A 23007-nucleotide genomic window follows, 5' to 3' on the forward strand; every position below is an offset into this window, starting at 1 on the left:
AAACTTGGTTGAACATATTATATAATTGCCCAACAGCCTGTGTAAGAACAAATGACCAAACATCCCCCAGCTTCTGTCTCTTCTGTCACATTACAAACACCACCAAATATGCATACATGCCAACCCTCCCGATTTTTCCGGAGAGTCCCAAATTTCAGTGGCCCTCCCGAAAATCTCCTGGAGCCACCATTCTCCCGAATTTCTCTAGATTTTCCAGCATAAAAATAGACGATGTCCTCTGCAACTCTGCACAAAGCTTCCTGTTCTGCACAGTTTCAGACTTGCTAAGCAATCTAATGACCTATGACACAGTTTATAACTAAAAGGTGGCATCTAATATACTGGCCTGTTATTAAATGCATAAAACAAAATACACAGCAAATAAGCACTAGAAAATATATTTTCCTAATAGGCAGTAAAGGGGACAAAGTGTTCGTCACATCAGATGGAAAAAGATGAAAAAATAATTATTTTTATGTAAAGAACATGGTTATTTCTTGTACAGCAGCTATTATAAATGCAAAACAAGATTGGGATCTACTGAAGGATCCAGTGACTACAGCCTGTGGACACAGCTACTGCATGAACTGTATTAAAAGTTTCTGGGATGAAGAGGACAGGAAGGGAATCCACAGCTGCCCTCAGTGCAGGACGACTTTCAAACCGAGGCCTGTCCTGGAGAAAAACGTCATGTTTGCAACTTTAGTGGAGCAGCTGAAGCATACTGGACTCCAAGCTGCTGCAGGTGAGCAATGCTATGCTGGACCTGAAGATGTGGCCTGTGATGTCTGCACTGGGAGGAAGCTGAAAGCCATCAAGTCCTGTCTGGTGTGTCTGATCTCCTACTGTGAGAAACATATTCTGCTTCATTTTGAGTCTCCTGCCTTTAAAAAACACAAGCTGGTGGCCCCCTCCAAGAAGCTCCAGGAGAACATCTGCTCTTGTGATGATGAGGTGATGAAGATTTTCTGTCGTACTGATCAGCAGAGTATCTGTTATCTCTGCACAATGGATGCACATAAAGGCCATGAAACAGTCCCAGCTGCAGCAGAAAGGACTGAGAAGCAGAAGGAGCTCAAGGTGAGACGACTAAACATCCAGCAGAGAATCCAGGAGCGAGAGAAAGATGTGAAGCTGCTTCAACAGGAGGTGGAGGCCATCAATGGCTCTGCTGATAAAGCAGTGGAGGACAGTGAGAAGATGTTCACTGAGCTGATCCGTCTCATGCAGAAAAGAAGCTCTGATGTGAAGCAGCAGGTCAGATCCCAGCAGGAAACTGAAGTGAGTCGAGTCAAAGAGCTTCAGGAGAAGCTGGAGCAGGAGATCGCTGAGCTGAAGAGGAAAGACGGCGAGCTGGAGCAGCTCTCACACACAGAGGATCACAACCAGTTTCTACACAACTACCCCTCACTGTCAGCACTCAGTGAGTCTACACACTCATCCAGCATCAATATTCGTCCTCTGAGGTACTTTGAGGATGTGACAGCAGCTGTGTCAGAGACCAGAGATAAACTACAGGACACTCTGAGAGAGGAATGGACAAACATCTCACTGACAGTCACTGAAGTGGATGTTTTACTGTCACCAGCAGAGCCAAAGACCAGAGCTGGATTCTTAAAACATTCACATGAAATCACACTGGATCCAAACACAGCAAGCACACATCTGTTATTATCTGACGGGAACAGAAAAGTAACACTAATGAAACAACAACAGTCTTATTCTGATCATCCAGACAGATTCACTGAATGCCATCAGATCCTGAGTACAGAGAGCCTGACTGGACGTTGTTACTGGGAGGTGGAGTGGAGAGGGGAAATGGTTTTTATAGCAGTCACATACAAGAATATCAGCAGAGCAGGGGGCCTCAATAAATGTGGTTTTGGATGGAATGAGAAATCTTGGGTATTAAATTGTTACAAAAACATTTTTCAATTTTGGCACAACGATGTCCGAACTCTCCTCTCTGTCACGGTCCTGGGTCTTATGACCCAGTGTTTTGAGTTTCAGTTCTTTTGATGTTCATAGTGTATGTTTAAGCTTATCAGGTTTCCTAAGTTTATTTGTTATCATGCCTAAGTGTTTCTAGTTCTTATTATTTCCCCCTCGTGTTCCAACTATGTTAAATCTCCCTTGCCCTTCGTGTGTTTCATGTCTGTTGTCTTATGTTGTTATGTCTGCCTCTCATGTTCCTGTTTCATTTTGGAGAGATCTCGTGTTTTTATATTATGGATTATGTTTTGAGTCCTTTGTGGTACTGTTTCGTGTTTCCCTAGATCTCAGTTATGGTTATCTTAGGTTTTGCTCTTTGGCTTCGTCATATGGCTTCCCTGTGTTCCATGTTATGTCCACTGTGATGGTTTTGTACCATATTTCAGGTTCCTATATTCTGTCTCCCCAGTTGCTGTTAAGTTTGTATGTTTAGAATTCAGTCAGTGTGTTTCCTGTTTTACTTTGAAGGTCCATGTCTCATGTGAGTGTTTCTAGTTTTGCTTCCCTTGCCTCGTCCTGCTTTATTACCCTCAGCTGTTCCTCCATGTGTTCCCACTTCCCCTAATCACCTCCTGTGTATTTAAGTCCTCTGTTTTCAGTGTGTGATTGTCAGGTCGTCTGTTGTCCACGCCATGTTTCCAAGTTTCTTGCCTAGGTTTTTCTTATTGCTTGTTTAGATTCCCCAGTTTAGGTTTGTGTTAATTTTGCTTCAGTTTGCCTTGCCCTTTGTTTGTACCTCTTCTACTAGCCTTATTAAACGGCTCGCCTTTTGTTAACATTTCAAGTTCTGTTCCCTGTTCCTTGGCGTCTGCGTTTTGGGTCCTTTTTCAATTCATACAGTCTGCCCTCGCCAGACTGTGACACTCTCAGGTCCTCAGAGTAGGAGTGTACCTGGATCACAGAGCAGGTATTCTGTCTTTCTACAGCGTCTCTGAAACCATGACTCTCCTGCACAGAGTCCAGACCACATTCACTCAGCCGCTCCATGCTGGACTTTATCTTTCTGAAGTTGGAGACAGTGCAGAGTTGATTAAAGTCAAATAGACAGAGAAGATATGTTCATGTTGATCCCTGATCACTATATTTGTGTAGTTTCTAAATGAGGCTTTACATTTTAGAAGCTGAGAAGTTCAGTGGCCCATTGATTCAAATTGTACTTACATTTATATACCTTACATCATTATAAATCTTAATTTGTTCTTATGGCTGATAATGTGAGTTAAATTATACTACTCTTCATATTCAGCATGTTTGAAATCTTTAATCAATCTGGTTAGTGGTTTTATTCTGTAGTTGCTGTAGTGGGTTGTCAAATGCAACAATATATTGAAGCTGCATCAGTTGATTCATCAGTTAGTCAATGATTAGAGAATTGATTGTTTTATCATTATTTTAGTAACATTTAAAGCTGGTTCCAGTTTCTGAAATGTGAAGATTGTTGATTTTATATGTAAAGAATTTTTCTTTTTTCATTGAACCTTTTAAGGGTTTTCTCATAGTAGTTTTGGGGAGTTTTTAAATTAGATTTACAGCTTCAGAATAACTTTGTGATGTCAGATTAGAAAGTTTGCGTCCAACTGCAGGGTTGGATTTTTTTTTTATTTTATATGATAGTTGAATTTGTTGTATTGGAATTGAGTAACATTTTTACTGATGGATGATTCGTTGTAAAATGTTGATCTGCCAACAGTTTATTTCTTTATTATGATTAAATGTAAAACAAATATATTTTCCACTTTTGTGTGACAGAGGCAGGGATTTCTCTGTCCTGGATGTGAATTTGCCCAGTAAATTGTTGAAACTGTCAAATAAACCTTGTTTGTGTTTTGTGATAATAAAACATAACCCAGTGTTCCCAGGTAATGTAGAGAGGTCTGTGTTTACAACACTCATGTGTGGAAATGTATCAATAGTGTGTGTTGGGAGCTGATAACAAGCAAAGACACCCAGAAAATGTGTTTCCTTGAAAATTGTTCTTTTATCAATGCTGGTTAATTCTGTCGTGTTCATGTTGATTATTAGTAGGAGTCTGTGGTGGACTGTGGTTTGTGGCTCGGCTGCATGAGGAGGGGGGGAGCAGTGGGTTCAGGGTGTGGTGTCAGGGGAGGCTGGTTGTCACAGCCAGCAAGCATCATCTAATCATACCTTCCCTATTTTAGTAGCTGCTGGGGCCAGAGGAGGAGAGAAGTGAGCTGAGGGTGAAGCAACTGCACATGCAGTGTGAAAATACAACTGTGGCTGTGCCAGCAGAGCGCTGGGCAAAATATAAAGAAAGACGATTGTCAGCATCCCACACCTGAGTCGTGCCAGGTCATTTACACAGTCCAAGAGATCTTTGGGTGTTTTGATGCCTGGACCTGGGTGTATAGAGTATATAGGGGGAGCGTGAGTGTCTGTACTGCATCCATTGTGTCTCAGGTAACCCAGGTGTGAGAGCGTATTTCCCCCTGCAATACTCCCTGCCAGTGATTGGTGCCCCTATCTGCCGGTGCGGCTCCCCCAGCTGCCCTGATAGCCGCTGGGGGAGGAATATCCTCCGCCTATGAGTGCTTTGGCACGGGCGACGTGCCCACGACACCACCGCTGCTTGTTGAGAAGAGCTATTTCACGTCAAAAAGCTGTCATAAATAAGTCTCCAATAACACCAGAAAAAGTCGCCAGATTTGTCTGTAGTTGGTTTTTAGAAAAAAAAGTCACTAAGGGGGTCTGAACACTCGCTAAATATAGCGACAAATCCGCTAAGTTGGCAACACTGCAGTGTCGGCCAAGGTTACCCACCAGACTGAGACAATTCATCTCATCTCTGAGCAGCTGGATCATGTAGTGGAAAAACGACACACTTTTGGAGTGTGAATCGCAAGTTCATTTCCCCCCTGGTGTGCAGTAAGTGTCCTGCCACTAAAACATCTACAGCTGCAGTAACACATGCCTTTTTGGTTCATTTACAAGTAACAGAAGCTGTTGACCCAGGCTGCTTTTTAGTGAAAGCAGGTGGATTAAACATATACATGAATGCTTTGCAGACAGAGTGCAGGACTGACACTGAATCACAAAGAATGAAAGAAAAAAAAACTGTAAGCCAATGATCTCTCTCATATTCTCACTCTGATTGGCTGCTGTAGAAAGAAGTGTTCAACCTCTGTTATGTGTAGAGTGGAGCAGACCTGATATAAATCAAACATATGTCCTTTTGTACCAGGATGGGCACTTTGATCCAGCCAGCCAGCATCCATCATTCAAGAACCGGGTGGATCTGTAGGACAGACAGATGAAGGATGGAGACGTGTCTTTGATTCTGAAGGATGTGACAACTAATGACACTGGAACATATGAGTGTCGTGTCAGAGGACAAAACAAGTCAAAGAACAGAGCTCATCTAAGTGGTAACTCCATCAGCATCATCTACCTGAGTGTTGATCCTCCAGGTGAGTGAGTAGAGTTGAGTGTGTGTGTGATCAGAGGTGAAGCTGCTTCCTGGTTGTTGATGTTTGTTTCTAAAGATGTTGTTCAGTTAAACAGATTGAGCCCTGGTACTCAATCGATTTTAAAGCTGTTGCTCTGACGATACTCTGAATATCTATCTGTACTGAGATCTGTGGCTGTACCTGAGTTTGACCTTTGACACCAAAGATGTCAAAGAGGAAGAAACGTTCTTTTAATCTTGTTATTAGAGTTTCCAGCATTTGTAACTTTTATTCAGCTCTCTTTTAATGTTTGTTAAACGAGCAGAGACTGAAACTAACTACAGCTCAAGCCCAGACATGACTGTGCCTGTAGGCACCAGTGAAATGTGCACTTTTATTTCTAATGAAGTCATATCACTTTAATTTCCCTGCAGGCATTTGGATCAGTTAGTCTCCCTTCTTTTTATGTACAGTAGGCCATGTAAACCCTGTTCATTTTGCTAGGTAACCAGTTAACCTGATATGGGCAAATAATCCCCTAAACCATCTCAGCATGGGTTATATTGTGAAGATCTACTCAAAGAATCAGACGTGCTGATGATGTTTTGTCTCCAGATTATTAAACTGTCACTGTTTAGGATTTGAGAAAGCACAAAAAACTGATTTTGAATGTTTTCTTTTTTTAAATCACATTTTGGGGGCAAAACTGTACATGATAGAATATTTTATTAGTACTTTCTGGACATCACTGAATGGGCTTAGGTCAGTTATGTTTTGGAAAGCAGCTGAATTGTTATTTCTCAATGCAGGGTATGTAATAAAACCTAACATACGCTCATTGATGTTCCTGCCATGGTCCTGGGTCATTGTGACCCAACAGTTTAAGTGTCCTGCGTTTTCTGTCATATTTTGCATTATGTTGAGGTTTCCTAGGATATTCTGTTCAGTATTGTTTATTAGATTTCTCCTCTGTGTCTCCCTCTGTGCAACTGTGTACATGGTGATGTGAGACTCTCTCTCTCTCTCTCTCTCTCTCTCTCTCTCTCTCTCTCTCTCTCTCTCTCTCTCTCTCTCTCTCTCTCTCTCTCTCTCTCTCTCTCTCTCTCTCTCTCTCTCTCTCTCTCTCTCTCTCTCTCTCTCTCTCTCTCTCTCTCTCTCTCTCTCTCTCTCTCTCTCTCTCTCTCTCTCTCTCTCTCTCTCTCTCTCTCTCTCTCTCTCTCTCTCTCTCTCTCTTCTCTCTCTCTCTCTCTCTCTCTCTCTCTCTCTCTGTGTACTGTCTGTGTTATGTTTAAGATCCGTGTCTTGGTGTCAGCATTTTCAGTTTCGTGTCCCCACTCTGTCATGTGTAATTGTCCTCAGCTGTGTTCCCCGTGTGCTTCCACTTCCCTCGTTACTTTCTGTGTATTTATGATATATGTAAAACAGGAGCAGAACTGGGTCCTCGGTCAAGCCCACATTCCTAGTTACTGCTGTTATTTCACTGTTATTTAACTTTCATGCTCGGACATGCATCTCTCCTGCCTTCCCACTAACTGATTTTCCACTGCACACACACCCTCAACCTCAAATCAAACAAAGACTGTTAAAAGCAGTTACCTGATATCTACAGTTTCAGATTTTGTTCCTGAAAACATCAGCATCCTTGGATTTTTAACAGCTGGAGTTTGAACTGGATAAAGGAGAAAATGACTGCAGCGAGTGAGTCGCTCTGCTGTACTCTGCTGCTTTTTGTCTGTGTGTTTGCAGGTAAGTACAAAATAACAGCAGTTCACTTATAACTACTAAAAAAACTACCACTAATAACTATTGATTGACTGATTGATTGTGTTTAAGTAGGAAGTAAGAGGCTTGGTGGAAATGGAGTAGACTATATTTTAAAACAAGTAACAGATTCTGTGAACCTGATGTTTACTGAGCATTGAGTGAACATATGGTTACATTGTAACCTTTGTTCTCTGAGTGAGAGACTCTATTTCCATGCTGTTACATTCTATATGTACGGGGTATGACCTTGGTCGTGGCATGTGGATATTTCTTTAAGACACTCTTACACTCCACAGCTTACGTATAAAAAACAGCTGTGCAAACACTGGTGATAGTTTAATCAGGATGCATCTCCAAGCAGCCTGAAGAGAGAGTCTCTCACTCAGAGAGCCAAGGTTACAATGTAACTGTACGTTCTCTATCATATCGAGACTATCTCTCCACTCCGTCACATATTCTATATGTACAGGGTAACTATGTAAGACAGACACCCTGCGAGGAGACAGTGCACCCGAATCACAGAGTGAAAGTACCAATGAACTATTTACAAATATACATATATACACGCCACCCCGGTCAGGGCTTCGCCAGACACAAAGGCCGAGCCGGGGGGCGGAGGCATCAGTCTGCCAGACGCAAGACTAGCCTAAGCAAGTCCCGTAGGACGCAAGGACTGTAACTGAGTGACCACTTCAGGTCAGCCCACCACTGCTGCGGAGTGGATTGCCAAGTAAGGGATGCGGGATGGCCGAGGTAGAGACGCAGCCCCAGTTCTGTCCCCAGAGTCAAGCAGCCGACTCACGACATCCGAAGACTGGGGATGAGCTGGTGGCTTAGTCCACTAAGAGTGAAGGGCCCAAGTGGGGCTGTGATCCAAAGGTCCATCAGCAGGGCGTAGCAGCCACTTCGTGCCGTCTACAGACAGGGGAGCAGCAAGAGTGAACTCGAATGAGACACTCGTGGACAGTCAGGAAGTTTCAGCTCACTGAGCGGCCCCCGCTGGCTGTGTAAACCAGCGACACACGGGCAATACACCAGACAGGGAACCAACGCCTCAGGCTGGAGAGCTCACCTGCCTGCCGATGTACCAGACACAGCAAGGTCTGACTGGCATGTAAACGGGCAAACCGCAGGCAATACTCCAGGGGAACACAGCCTGCAGCAGCAGCGCGGCCGCTGAAGTAGAGGGCTGAGCTATGGATGTGAACCCACGGTCCATCCGCAGCACCCAGCAGCTGCTCCATGCTGTTCGCAGCAGCAAGAGTAAACCGAATAAGACACTGGTGCAGCCAGGAAGCTCAGCTCACTGAGGGGGCCCATGCTGGGTCAGCAAACCAGCGACCCACAGGCAATACACTGGAGAAGGAGCCAACGCTGCAGGCTGGAGAACTCACGCTTGCCGGCTGACGTATCAGACTGCTTTGACACCCGACACCCTCCCCAGGAGGGAGCACGTTAGAGGCAAATCACAAAGGGCTTCTGCAGTCTATGCTGGCAAGATAAGCAGTTCATTCAGGATTCAGGGGTTTCTCAGGATTCAAGGGCCAAATGCTAACCCAGAAACAGCTACTATCAGGCAAGCCCGCATGAGCCTCCACCTAAATCTCCCCTTCACTGTTTATTCCCACAGTGTGTATTGTATGACTTCTCCGCTTTCATGTGTTTGCTTATCAGCTTTAATGTTGTGTAGCACTTGAACATTAAGCAATGTAGCCCTGGAACCACTAGCCTCTGGGTCTGTCTGACAATATGTCAGACAGTAGTGATGGGATTTCCGGCTCTTTTTAGAGAATTGACTCTTTTGGCTTGGCTCACTAAAAAGAGCCGGCTCTTTCGGCTCCCAACCAGCTCTTCAGGTTGTCTTGTTGCTAATTAACTTATTATTAACAACAATATAAAATTATGCACAAAAGGAATTACTAATGTAAAAGAAAAAAAACTTGTGGTTTTATTTATGTATTTATATATAAAAATATATACGGTGGCCCCTTGAGACAAAGTATGTACAAATTCCAAATTCTGGTGGACTAAACATATACATGTCAACTGTGGAGATCTTCAAGTTCCTGGGTACCACCATCTCCCAGGACCTGAAGTGGGAGACCAACATCAACTCCATCCTCAAAAAGACCCAGCAGAGGATGTACTTCCTGAGACAACTGGGGAAGTACAGTCTTCCACAGGAGCTGCTGATCCAGTTCTACACTGCGGTCATTGAGTCTGTCCTGTGCTCCTCCATCACAGTCTGGTATGGAGCAGCCACTAAACAGGACAGGAGCCGACTGCAGCGGACTGTACGGGCAGCAGAAAGGATCATGGGCGCCCCCCTGCCCTCCATCCAGGACCTGTACCTCTCAATAACCAGGAAACGGGCAGGGAAAATCATCACAGACCCCTCACACCCTCTGACACAGACTTTTTGACCTGCTGCCCTCTGGCAGACGGTACAGAAGCCTGCAGACCAGGACCACCCGACACAGGAACAGTTTCTTTCCCCTCGCCACCTCCCTCCTAAACAGTTGACCTGTCGCACTGCTCCCACTGCCAGACTGCAACTGCACCTTATCTACATTCTGTAGTATTCATTCCACCTCATTTATGTATTTTATGTTTATAAGTTTAGATTGGTTATTTATAGCTGGTTTACACAGCTATGTGTATGCATATGTAATGTATATATAGACACGTGTGTGTGTGTGTGTGTGTGTGTGTGTGTGTTTTACATTGCTGTGATTGAGAGCCACCATCTACCGGAACCAAATTCCTTGTATGTGTCTGCACATATACTTGGCCAATAAACACAATTCTGATTCTGATGAATGCTTTGCAGACAAAGTGCTGGACTGAAACTGAATCACAAAGAAGGAAAAAAAAACTGTAGGCCAATGATCTCTTTCTGATCTCACTCTGATTGGCTGCCTTAGAAGAGAAAATTTCAGTCTCTCTGCTCTGTGTTGTTTCCTCTTTCAGATGAGAAAAGCATCACAGCTGAGTCTGGACAGAACGTCACTCTGCCATGTCGAGCTTTAAACACCATCATAGGTGTAGAGTGGAGCAAACCTGATCTAAATGAAGAATATGTCCTTTTGCACCGGGATGGGCACTTTGATCCAGCCAGCCAGCATCCATCATTCAAGAACCGGGTGGATCTGTAGGACAGACAGATGAAGGATGGAGACGCGTCTTTGATTCTGAAGGATGTGATAACTAATGACACTGGAACATACGAGTGTCGCATCAGGGAGTCAAAGAGCAGAGGTATTCTCGAAGGTGGCCCCAGCAACATCATCTACCTTCATGTTGTTCCTCCAGGTGAGTGAGTAGAGTTGAGTGTGTGTGTGATCAGAGGTGAAGCTGCTTCCTGGTTGTTGATGTTTGTTTCTAAAGATGTTGTTGATGAGACTTTGTAGAAAGCAGCTGGTCTGAGTGATGTGATCAGAGTGCAGTAGATAATGTCTGACAGCAGTTTGAAGAGGAAATGGATTCTGTTCTGTTCTTCACTCATCACCTACCTGACAGCTGACACCTCACACCTGTTTCTCACCTGCAGGTCAGACAAGAGGAGACACAGAGGATGAGTCTGTTGGATTGATAGTCGGACTGTCATTTATAGGTGTGCTTCTTGCTGCTGCTGCTGTTGTTGGTTTTTTGATCTACAGAAAACAAACAGAAGTAGCCTCCACTGGAAGAGCATCCTGATTAAACTGAGCTTTTCTAGCTGATCTCTGTGTCTCCTGCTGATGTCACAACTTCTCAGTTTTATATAATCAGAAGGGTCAGTGTGGGAGAGAAGATAAATGCTCCATTTGGACTCATAGTCGCTCATTCAATTTCTGCTGTGCTTCTTGTTGGTGGGTTTTGACCTACAGAAAACATGAAGACAAGTAGCATTTTATTTTTATTGCGTACTAAAAACAACAGTTAAATATATCGAATAATGCTGTGAGAAGCCTTGGATTTTTTTCTTCGTATTTCATGTGACATTAGTTTTGTTTTGAAGGCCCGGGCTTGGTTTCATCCTGATAAAAAAGTTCTCCTTATTCTTTTTTTGTTTGTTTGTTTGTTTTGTTTTTTCCCCCTTCCATTAATCTTGTAATCAAGCTCACTTCTCTCCTGGTTGTACAAAAAAGAAACTGGATAAGACCACTCTGAACTAAGAACAGACTTTAAAGCATGTCATAACATAAGGCCCACAGGCCTGAATCACCCGAGTAATGACTCCAATCCGGCCATCCTGAATGTCTTTGACAAATGTGAATGACAGGACAGATTTTTAGACTAAACGGTTTTTGGTTTTTTTTAAACAAGTTTTACAGTTTCTGTGTTGATTAAAAGCTTCTGCATTGCCATTCATACTACACCAAAGAGAAGTCCCTGTTTTTCCCACCAACCCAAGTGGATCAGATGAGTGAAACTCCACTTTTTGTTAGCGTAAATAAGTTTCACTATACATTTAATCCCTGATAGATCTTAAAATAAAAAAGAGGTTTCCAACACAAATCTGTAAAAAAACAACTCCCAAAAGTTGATTCTGTTCATCTGGACATAACGTTTTCAGTAGACTTCTTCAGTCTCAGCTGACTGCAGATTTCCCCAGTCTTATAAACAGTACATTTGCACAATGACTGAAACCAGCCAACTGATCCTTCAGTGGAAGGTCAGTTCCTTCATCATAATTATGCAAATTCTAATGACCATTGATCAATAACCAATTCAATTCTATTTTATTTATATAGCGCCAAATCGCCAAAAAAAGCCGACTGTTGATCAACAACCACTGATCAATGGCCATGAGTACCATTCACAGAGAGTTGGGGAATGGCTGCAATCACAGCATTGTAAGATGGTGAAAGATGTACCCTTAGGCCCCCTCCTTGATTCAGATATGGTCTTTCCCTTTTCACGTAAATGGCCTCTTTGACTCCGCGCTCAAACCAGTCACTCACTACCTGTCCAGGATGTGTACATAATCATCATTGAAAGAGTGGTTGTTGATCAATGATCATGAGAATTTGCATAATTATGATTAAGGAACTGACCTCCCAGCCCATTGTTCCTTCAGTGGGCTGGTTTCAGTCATTATGCAAATGTACTGTTTATAAGATTAGGAAACCTGCAGCCAGCTGAGACTGAAGAAGTCACTTGGATGAGTGATGAAACGTTTCTCCCACAAAACGCTACGTCCAGATGAACAGAATCAACTTTTGGGGATTTACTTGCCAGGATGATTGAGCATGTATCAAGAAATAAAAGGATAACATTTTTTTCTTGTTTGATGCAGATGATTTACTATAGCCTTTAACAAATAAGGGTTAAAGGGTAAACTGAAGTGTGAAGTCTGCTTAGCTTTAATTCACCATTCGGACAAGGAACTGTGATTAAAAACACCCACAGGAAGCTCTTATTACTGCTTGAAGAGTAACACTGTAAAACTGGAGGATTGTTAAAGTTGGTGTGTGTTCGGTTGACAGTAAAAACAAAGGTTCACAAAAGAGATATCGTAAATATGAACTCATATTAGTTGACATATATAATGTAATGTGTACTTTTGTTGAAAAATGTAATTAAATTATTATTTTTCATGTTGCATTAATGTTTGTGTCATTTTATTTAGGGAATCACAATCTGTACGTTACTAATAAGCTAGTTAGCCTTGGGGTCTATTGGTATTGGCTCCATCCTCCACTAGGGGGCATCTTCATGCTCTCTCCTCATTCCATTAAACTCCTGCAAGAGAGAAGAAACTGAAAATCACTCTGGTGTCCCCCCTTTTTCCTTTTTCGGGTAATGGTGGTAATAAGTTCACTGACATTTGTGATGAGTCTGCTTCTGGGTCCTGTATCTGTGAGAACTTTGGTTCACGACAACTACTTCTGTTATTTCACCTTCATGCTCAGACATGTGTCTCTCCCTCCTCTCAGTTTCCCACTATCTGGTCTCATTGCACTGCACACACTCTCAACCTCAAATCAAAGGAAGACTGTTAAATAAATAAAGTAAATAATCCTGTGAGACGTCGTCTTTTTTTGCTGAATCTTTATCAGACATTGATTCTGTTTTGAAGCTCCAGGCCTGGCTTTATTCTGATAAAAATAGATAATCTTATTTATTTTTTTGTTTTGATTTTTTCTTCCATTAATCATGTATTGTAGCTTCTGTCGTGGTTGTTCAAAAAAAGGTACTGCATAGGATCACAGCTTTGAAAAAATATAAATTATTAGAGGATTCAATGGAAACAGTTTGATGTGTGATTGTAATCCAACTTGTTATCACCCTGCATGGGGGGGGACATTTGACACTCAGGACTCGACATGATTTTAAACACTGTCTACTAACATTTGCAGGTCTTTGTCCCGTCTTCCTCCCCTCAACCACATCCAGCTGCAGCAGATGGCCGCCCCTCCCTGAGCCTGGTTCTCTACCATAGACAGACAAACAAGCTTTTGCACTAACATTCACAGCTGTGTGCCAATTATATTCACCGATTAAACTAATCCCACGAACTGCACGTCTCTGGAAAGTGGCAGGTTGTCATTTATCACCAGTTGATGGCAGGAAGTTTCAACTGTTATCATTAACTGAAGTTTTTTAACAAAAGTGCATGAAGGATGAGAGACAACATGGGATTGTTCAGACATTGTTCAGCTCTCACCCCAAATGCCTCCCTGTGTCATGATCCTGGGTCTTTTGACCCAGCGTTTTAAGTTTGAGTTTATTTTGTTCATTAGGTTATCTAAGTTCATTTGTTTATTAGATTCCCCTTGTGTATCCAACCCCGTTAAGTCTCCCTTGTCCTTCATGTGCTTCATGTCTGTGTTTCTTATGTTGTCATGTTTGCATTTCATTATGTTTCCCATTTTATTTTGAAAGAGGTCCTGTATTCCTGCATTTTGTTTTACTCTTCCCCTGTGGCGTTGTTATGTTCATGTTGTGTCTACTGTGCCTTTCTGTTCCATGTTTCAGGTCCCTATGTTCTGTCTCCCCAGTCTGTTAAGTTTACATGTCTTGAGTTCCGTCAGTGTGTTTCCTGTTTTACTTTCACAGTCTGTCCTATGTTAATGTTTCTAGTTTTGCCTCGCTTGTCTCGTCCTGCCTGATTTCTCCCAGCTGTGCTCTCCTCCTGTGGCTCATTCCCCCTCGTTATCCCTCAGTGAATTTAAGCCCCATGTTTCTCTTTGTCAGGGTGGCGTCCTCCCTCATAGCTGTGTGATTTTTCCCTGTGGCTTCTCGTGCTTTAGTTTTCCCAGTTTAGTTTTTGCCACTCCATGCCAGCAATAAAGCTATGTTTTTTGAGTGTACTTTTTGTCTCTGAGTTTCCGTCTGGGTCCTACTCTTGCCTGCACACAGCCGTATTGTGACACCCTGGAATATATAAAATTTCAAATGTATGCTAATGGAAATTGGCTTATGTGTAATTTATAGTATTTTATATATTGGATGGTTTTAATGTGAAAGTTGCCCCTAACCTCCTACCAGTCTATACATTTCTGAAGTTTCCACACTGGTTGATGTTCCTACTGTGTATAGTCTGCGGCTGCAGATACTATTTGTTTTTGTTCTTTATCTGTTCCAAAGGCAGATGCATGTTGATTAGCCACAACAACTCACATTTTCCATCAGACATCTTCATGAAAAAACCACAAAAGGAAGAAGTGAAAGCAAAGTTTGCTGAGACAAAGCTGACTAAAAGATAAAGATTATAAAGTTTTATTTGATTTTTTTTACTACCTTTTACAAAATGTATTGTCGTGAAAAATTTGTCTTGTATTATGAGTGTTATGAACCGGCTTATGAAGGTAAGTGGATTAAAAACGAACACACACAGAAAATTAAGAAGAAAATGCTCTCTGGTTTGATTGGCAGAGCCGGCGAAGACCACATGGACCCCAATGGTTGGACTGGTGGATTACTTCACTGTGGAGTAGATGACATTTGGCTCTGGCTGAAACTCTGAACACACACAGAAAACAGAAAGAGGTCAACAACTGGAGAAAAATAACCAACTCTGCAGAAAAGCTCTCTTAAAATTATATTTATGTCCAGTTATTTTACAAAAACATAACAAAAATTTTAATTGTCATCATAACGAAAAGTTACCAGACCAACCAGAGTTCAAATAATATAGTGGTCCTCTTTATGTGGCCAGGTTTGCATTAAACCAGCACTTTAAATTCTAAACTCGGTGCACCCTGAACAGTTTCAAAGTCCCACAAGTGAAACTCAGTGCTTCCTTTTTCCAGATGCATGTATGTATGTATGTATGGGTTTAACTGTTTAATTAAGTTTCTTTACACTGACAGAAAGTTGAGTTTCACTGCTCCACGATAATCACATGACTATTTTTGGCCCACAATGTAAAATGAGTTTGATACCAGTGACCGGCAGAGAACGGCTGCTCTGACCTCCACCCTGTGTCTGACCCTAGCTGACCACTCCACACAACAGGAGCCACAGACAGAGGAGACAAAGCGGAGTGACCATACCTCTCTTTGACCTGTTTCCCGTGTCTTTTATGATGATTTCCGCATAACTGACATCTTCTGTTCTCGCTGTTGAATGACCTACAGTTGGATCAGTCTCTGCACAATAAAAAAAAAAAAAACAAAACACAAAAGGACATCAGTGCAGTGATAGCAGCGCCGCTGGTATAAAAACTGCAGGAAACATTAAGAAGACAACGGTCAGATCATTCATACTCTGTTTTAGTGTGTTGGTAGAAAAAAGGACACTGAATTAAACAAAAACATGCAAACACAGGGATTCCTTTGAATCAGGGAATGGCTATATGAGCTGGTCAGGATGTTACACGAAGTACAAAATGAAACCTACAAATAAAATACGTGGTGAACAAAAGGCTGATTAAAGCATGGGCAGATCCGTGGAGGAGGGACTTAAAGGGTATAAAGTGATAGCTCCAAGTTTGATTAATGTGATTATTATTCACATGAAAGAAAAAACACTGTTGAATGAAACGGTGATTGTTTGTTCCATTGTGAACAGGACAGGATGAAAAACATGTCACTGTTTCACAGCTGCTGTTTGTGGGAAAAGTTGGGAAATAAAAGAAAATGATGATGAAGATGATGCAGTTTGACCTTCGAACTCTGCTCAGCACCATTTTTTGAGTTTTTAACAAAACAGGGATGTAACCAATGCAGGATTGGAAATATTTAAGGAAGTGGATTCTGTAAAGTGTTGTTTGATGAAACGTTTTTAACAGGTTGGTTAAAACTGAAGAAGTCCACAAAGACACCATTGGTGCATGAAAAAGTACCTGTGCTCCGTCTGATTGGCTGCTCTTGACGGTCTGACCTTATGATGTCACAGTAGTAGGTTATCTGATGTCGAGTTTCTTTCTTACAAGCTGAAATGCAGCAAACTGTAAACAATAATAACGGACTTTAAAAAACAAACTTTTAAACATTTCTTAAATGTTTTTGAAATTTGAAATGAATTATTCTGTTTCTCACCTGGTTTATCGTAAACATACTTTCTCACCAGCAGAACCATTAAGAACAGCAAAAGCGCAAGGCAGACTGACCCAGCGGACAACAACACGCACATCAGAAGATAAAAAGAGGTGGATGCGGCTGTGGGCGGAGGTGTTGCAGTTGGTGTCTTTGTCACAGTCTCATTCCAACCTGCAGAAACACAGACAGGTGAGTGTGTCACCTGTGACAGTGATCCAGCTGGATGGAGACTCTCCATGACCGCTGATGTCACACTTGTAGAGGCCTTCATCAGACCTGGAAACATGCTGGATGGTCATGTGACCTGTTGACTCATTCCCAATGAAGATGCCATCTTTATAGAAAGCAGCTGGGAGGTTGGAGGGAGTGGTCTTTGTTTTACAGAGCAGAGTGACGTCATCTCCCTCCATCACAGGGAGGACAGGACTCTGCAGGATCACTGATCCACCTCGACAGAAGTAAAGCTTGGGAGGGTTTCACCATTCTGTGAAAGACTGTGGGGGCAGATGCGGATTGGAATCTTTGTTTGACAATGTTGCTTAGATGTTATCATCTCTGACTTTCAAGTCATGGTCACCTGTTGCTGGAAAATGTGCACCTGGCTTAAAGAGGAACAGTGTAATTTTTTAAACCCCCTCACAGTCTTGGGATTAGTTTTAACCATTTTTTTAAAGGTGTTACAGCTGTTCACACCCCTGTCAGCCTCTCTTTAGCTTCCTGTCACAGCATGATGGTTTCAATGCCTCACTTTGTACCTATGACACATCTCTTTACAAAAATACAACTTCCATCATATCTTAGTGGAAATCAGTGATTTTCCTTTAAATTATGAGTCCTTCTTTACAGAGCTTTGCAATTTTACATGCAAGGTTGGGTAGGGAAGTGCAACATTTGGACCCGATTACACGATTGTTTGTGTATCCCTTCTTGGTGAAAGCAATGCCCTTTGTTACAACCATCCCTGTTCTCCACTAATAGGATTTTTGTAGAATTTACATCATCTCAATAAAAACATTGAGAACTTGTTGAGACATTTCTGCATAGAAGAGTCAAGACTGAAAACTAAGATTGGATGCTGTTGGGGTTGAGGCTTTCAGTCAGCACTGCATTGTGGGAAACATGGCACAGCCTCGGCTACTCAAAGCCATCAGCAGTGAGTGCAGCTCATCGCTGCAGCCATCTGAAATTTAGACACCAGCTGCTGCATCATGGTAATCTGGCTTAGCGGAAATAGTAGAAATTCAATTCCTTGGTAGAATTACAGCATCTGGCTAAATTGCTCATTTGTGTCGACCCATCCAACCACGAAGTTACATCCTGCGACACCTCACACCTGTTTCCTCCTCGTGCTTATTGGAAAGTGCAACAGAACTTTATTATAACGAAAATGTGGAGGACAAGTCGCTGTTACCGAAGCTATGGCTTTAAGAAGCTACAAAAAAATCTAATATTGTTTACAACCTCCATGCTGCGGTCCACATGTCAGTGTAGTGAAATCATTCAGCCCATTAAATCCCTGATCCTGTGCTGCAAAGTATGTTCAGCAAACCCAGGATGTCTTTGTGTTCCACTGGTTATAACCTTTTACTCACTGCGTTTTTTCTGCCCTTTATTTTCAAGCAGGATTTATTCTGGGGGCTGTTTTCAGTATTTTAAACATTTTCTTATCAGAATACTTTATTGATCTCGGGAAATTATTTGGTTACAGTGTTACAAACATGAGCCGTGGTAACCGAATCTGCTCTGAAACAAGTTACGTTTGAGGTGAGAGATCAACAAGACCTTCCCTCACAGAAAAAAGGGTTTTCAAAGAGAGCATTAGCAAGAGATACAGACCCACAGGAACAACGTTATTCCTGCATATTTGATCTTTTGGCTGAATTTTCGGCTTCATCTTAAACCTTGATCATTGTGTGAAAACACAAGAAAAAAATAAGAATTCTTGCACAAACATGTGCAGAACTCTCTGATTTTTTTTTCTGATTCTGACTGAAATCAAGCACAGACGACACTGCCTTCAGATTATTGAAATACAATGAAAAGCAGCTCCTAGCTTCCTAGTGTCTCAACTTTTCTCTCCTGAGAATAAGTGCTGATTCTCCTTATAAATGGTCCGACTGATAAGGAGCATCAGTGAAACAAAGCAAACAGCATGAACGCACACAGAGCTCACCTTGCAAAGAAGAGGCCATGGAGCCAATGAGGAAGCAGGAGAAGATCCACATTTCTGCAAGAGACACTGCTGAGGCTGCGATCTGTGTCTGCATGATGGAGGATGAGCTCATGGTCTGCTTTCACAAACTCCCAGGACTCACATTTGATGTCAGTTAGAGGAAGTGGTTGTGTGCAAGGAGCCAACACCTCTTTCATTCAGTAGACTCACACACAGACCTAAGATCAGCTGTTTTCTACCCCGAGTGAACAATCAGGAGCTTTTATCTTGGTTCCTTCAGCACCTTCAGTGACTCTGCAGTGCTCTGTCTGCTCCTTTACAGGATACACTACTCCTTACACCTCTTACACCCCAACTCTTTGGGGTGGCTGTAACTCAGGGCGGGTCACCTACTCACTAGAAGGTTGGTGGTTTGATTCTAGTCTGCATGCAAATATCATTAGGCAAGATATTAACCCCATGATGCCCTCCAATGCATCCATCAGAGCGTGAATGCACGTGAATGTTAGATAGAAGCACTAAAGACGTTAGATAATGTGCTTGTGTGATTGGGTGAATGCACGAGTTGTATAAAGTGCTCTGAGTGCTCAGTGAGAGTAGAAAAGTGCTATATAAGAACCAGCCCATTTACACCTTTACGTTTCCTGTACCGGCACTTACAGACTTATTTTAATGACGCTGACATGTTTAATATCGCATTACATTCAAAGACTAACATCACTTCTGGTCAGCATGCGACCTGAGTAGTCACAGGAACTAACTGCTATGGTGAATTTAACTCTGCTTTGACCAGTTTCCCCCCTCCAATTGCCACCTTTAAGTCGCTTACACTCACAAACACTCTTCTAGTGTTTTGAACACTTTTTGACACTTTCCAATGGCTTCTAAGAGTGCAAAAGCGAACAAAAAGGAGGATGCTAGCTTAACACTGGAGGCTATCACCACGCTGCTCCAGCAGCACCAAGATGAGTTAACATCTGAATTTAAACCCTCATTTAACGCCCTCGAATCAAAACTGGACCAACTGCAACAAGCCCTATAGGAACAGGCCGAGAGAGTTTTGTCCTTGGAGCTTGTAACTAAAGACCGGAGCCAACGAGTCACTGAAAGCATGTGTGCCACTCTTCGCGAAGATAACAGCCAGCTAAAGAACAAAGTCACCGACCCGGAGAGCCGTAGTAGGCATCAGAACATCCGCGTCCTCCCTGAAGACACTGGAAGTGGGCGTACCACTCACTTTTCTAACATTCTCTGTGAGTTATTTGGCAAGAAATTGCCTAGAAATACTTAAATCTCCACCGGAGCTCGATAAAGCATACCGCTACTTCAGGGCGCAGGGAACTAACCCTCTCATCCACTGGAAAGAACCCCAACGTACATGCAGCAAGCCAAAGGGGATGTTAATGCACCTCTGTAAGCCATTTTCTGCTATAGTGCAAGAACACAGTACAGATATGTAAAGAGTTTTGATTGTGAAAGGCATGGACGAGAAGAACCCCTTTTGTCAGAAGCGTAGGTTTTCTCTGCAGATCGGATTGTAAAAAACTCACCTGGTTTTTCACTGAAGGCAGGTAGGCGGGCAGTAAGACCTGGGGGAGTGAGGGAGGACAGAGGTTCATTCAGGAAACAAAACTGGATTATAGATGGCAGATAGTTGGTGTCTTGAACCACCGCCTCTGTTCAAAGATGGTCGCTCACAGTGGACATAGAGGGCTTCTTTGACTCGTCTTTCAAACCCTCTGTCTTCTCTGTCCAAGATATGTACATTGGCTTCCTCGAAAAACGCATGGCACAACATAGAAGAGCCACCTCCACAGGGCAAGACTCAGCTGTCCATCTGCATCTAAAGGACAAAGGTCACTCTTTCGAGGACTGAAGTTTCTCAGATGACAGGTGAAACGTCTTCAAGCAACTTAAAGAAGTCCAGACGCTTTTCTTTCCAAGCTCCTTTGACTGAGAGGATTTACGGTTTGTCACTTCTTGTTTCTAAGCAACAGAGAGCCTGTTCACTTCCTGTCAATCCCAGCGCACTGAAACTGGTGCTTCTTTCTTGAAGCTCAGTATTTGACACAGAGTTCAAGTTCACTGCTGCAATTATTATTAATATTATTATAACTTTAATGATGGCAACATTATCTTTACATTACCAAAGTGAGATGACTTTAGCCTCATGAACAACATAAGCTAATTGTTATTTACTAGCTAAGTTTGAAATGACTGTTAAGTAGTGATGTGACGTTCTGTATCGAGGCTTCGAAGCTTGTGTCGAGTAATGGAGGGGGCGTTTCCGCGATGCGCGTATCGAGGCTTGCTTCATTTATGGGAGGAGCTGAAAATGATGACGTCCGAAGCCTCGGTGCCCGGCTGTACCACGTGACTGGTTCATCAGAATCAGAATCAGAATCAGAAAGGGTTTTATTGCCAAATGTTGAGCGGGTTTACAACATTAGGAAATTGCTGCGGTGCTTCAGTGCAAACATACTGTTATAAATACTGTCATAAATTACGCTTAAATAGACATGAAAATAAAAATGAGAATAAGAATTAAAAGTGCTAAGTAGATAGATAGATAGATATATACATGATATATACATGAGTGCAGGTGGTGATCAGTGCCAAACATGGAATGATGCAGTGAACACAGTGTAGGGTCATGTGTTAGTGGTGGGAACAGTCATACGGTTATTGTTCATGTGTCCGACCGCAGAGGGGAAGAAACTGTTGTTATGGCGAGAGGTTCTGGTGCGAATGGACCGGAGCTTCCTGCCTGAGGGGAGCAGGTCAAACAGACTGTGTCCAGGGTGAGAAGGGTCAGCTGAGATCCGAGCTGCACGCCCCAGTGTCCTGGAGGTGTACAGGTCCTGCAGAGATGGGAGTCTGCAGCCAATCACCTTCTCAGCAGAGCGCACAACACGCTGCAGTCTCTGTTTGTCCCTGATAGTGGCTCCAGCGTACCACACAGTGATGGAGGAGGTGAGGATGGACTCGATGATTGCGGTGTAGAATTGCATCATCGTCCGTGTTGGCAGGTTGAATTTCTTCAGCTGCCTCAGGAAGTACATCCTCTGCTGGGCTTTCTTGATGACGGAGGTGATGGTGGGCTCCCACTTCAGGTCCTGGGTGATGGTGGTACCCAGGAAGCGGAATGAGTCCACAGAGGTGATGGGGGTGTCAGTCAGGATGATGGGGGGGAGTGGAGCTGTGTGCTTCCTGAAGTCCACAATAATCTCCACTGTCTTCTGGGCATTCAGCACCAGGTTGTTGTGGCTGCACCAGGACACCAGATGTTCAACCCCCCTCCTGTAGGCAGACTCATCCCCGTCCGGGATGAGTCCAATAACGGTGGTGTCATCTGCAAACTTGATTAGCTTGACAGACTGGTGGGTGGAGGTGCAGCAGTTAGTATACAGGGAGAAGAGCAGGGGAGAAAGAACACAGCCCTGAGGGGTCATGAAGTGGTTCGAACTTTGCCGCGAGCTATGACAGCGATATAAACCCCTCAGACTTCATTCAAAATGTGGGTGTTTGATGGAGAGTTGCGGTTAGTGAGAGTTTGGAGACAGTTTGGAGGTTTATGAGAGTGAGGAGAGAAAGTCAGGAGAGAATGGAGCCAGCTAAGAAGAAGAGGATGTCCTCCCCTGTGTGAGAACATTTTGATCTTATTCCTCCCAACAAGGTATGTAAATTTCTACAGAAGATGTATTTTCACAATACTGATGGTGCAATACAATTTATGTTAAGCTGTCTGTACTTTTGTACAAGGTGAAGTGTTTGCTATGTGCCAGGGAGCTGGGATATAACAACAACACCTCATCCATGCTTAGGCACTACAGAGCTTTGCATGAGAATAAGGGGAACACCAATTGTGGAGCAAGACCAGGTGAGCCATCAAATGTCCTGATAATATAGGATGCCGTAATGTTACTAAATGATATAACAATATCATACAATGCAATAAGTTACGTGTGTGATATTTATATTTGTGCTTTGTCTTTATTGTCTTTCCTCAAGAGAACAATCTCAAATAGATGAAGACCTGGTTAGCATGGTGATTGAGGACTCCCAGCCATTTAGCATTGTGGAGGACAAAGGATTCAAAAGATTTGTTAAATCATTAAATCCTAGCTATGTTCTCCCCACTAAAAAGGTCATACAAGTAGTGAAAATTTAGTTTTTACAGAATAAAATGTGAACAGGCAGGACT

This window comes from Astatotilapia calliptera, chromosome 3 (assembly GCF_900246225.1).
Source record: "Astatotilapia calliptera chromosome 3, fAstCal1.2, whole genome shotgun sequence".
NCBI lineage: Eukaryota > Metazoa > Chordata > Actinopteri > Cichliformes > Cichlidae > Astatotilapia > Astatotilapia calliptera.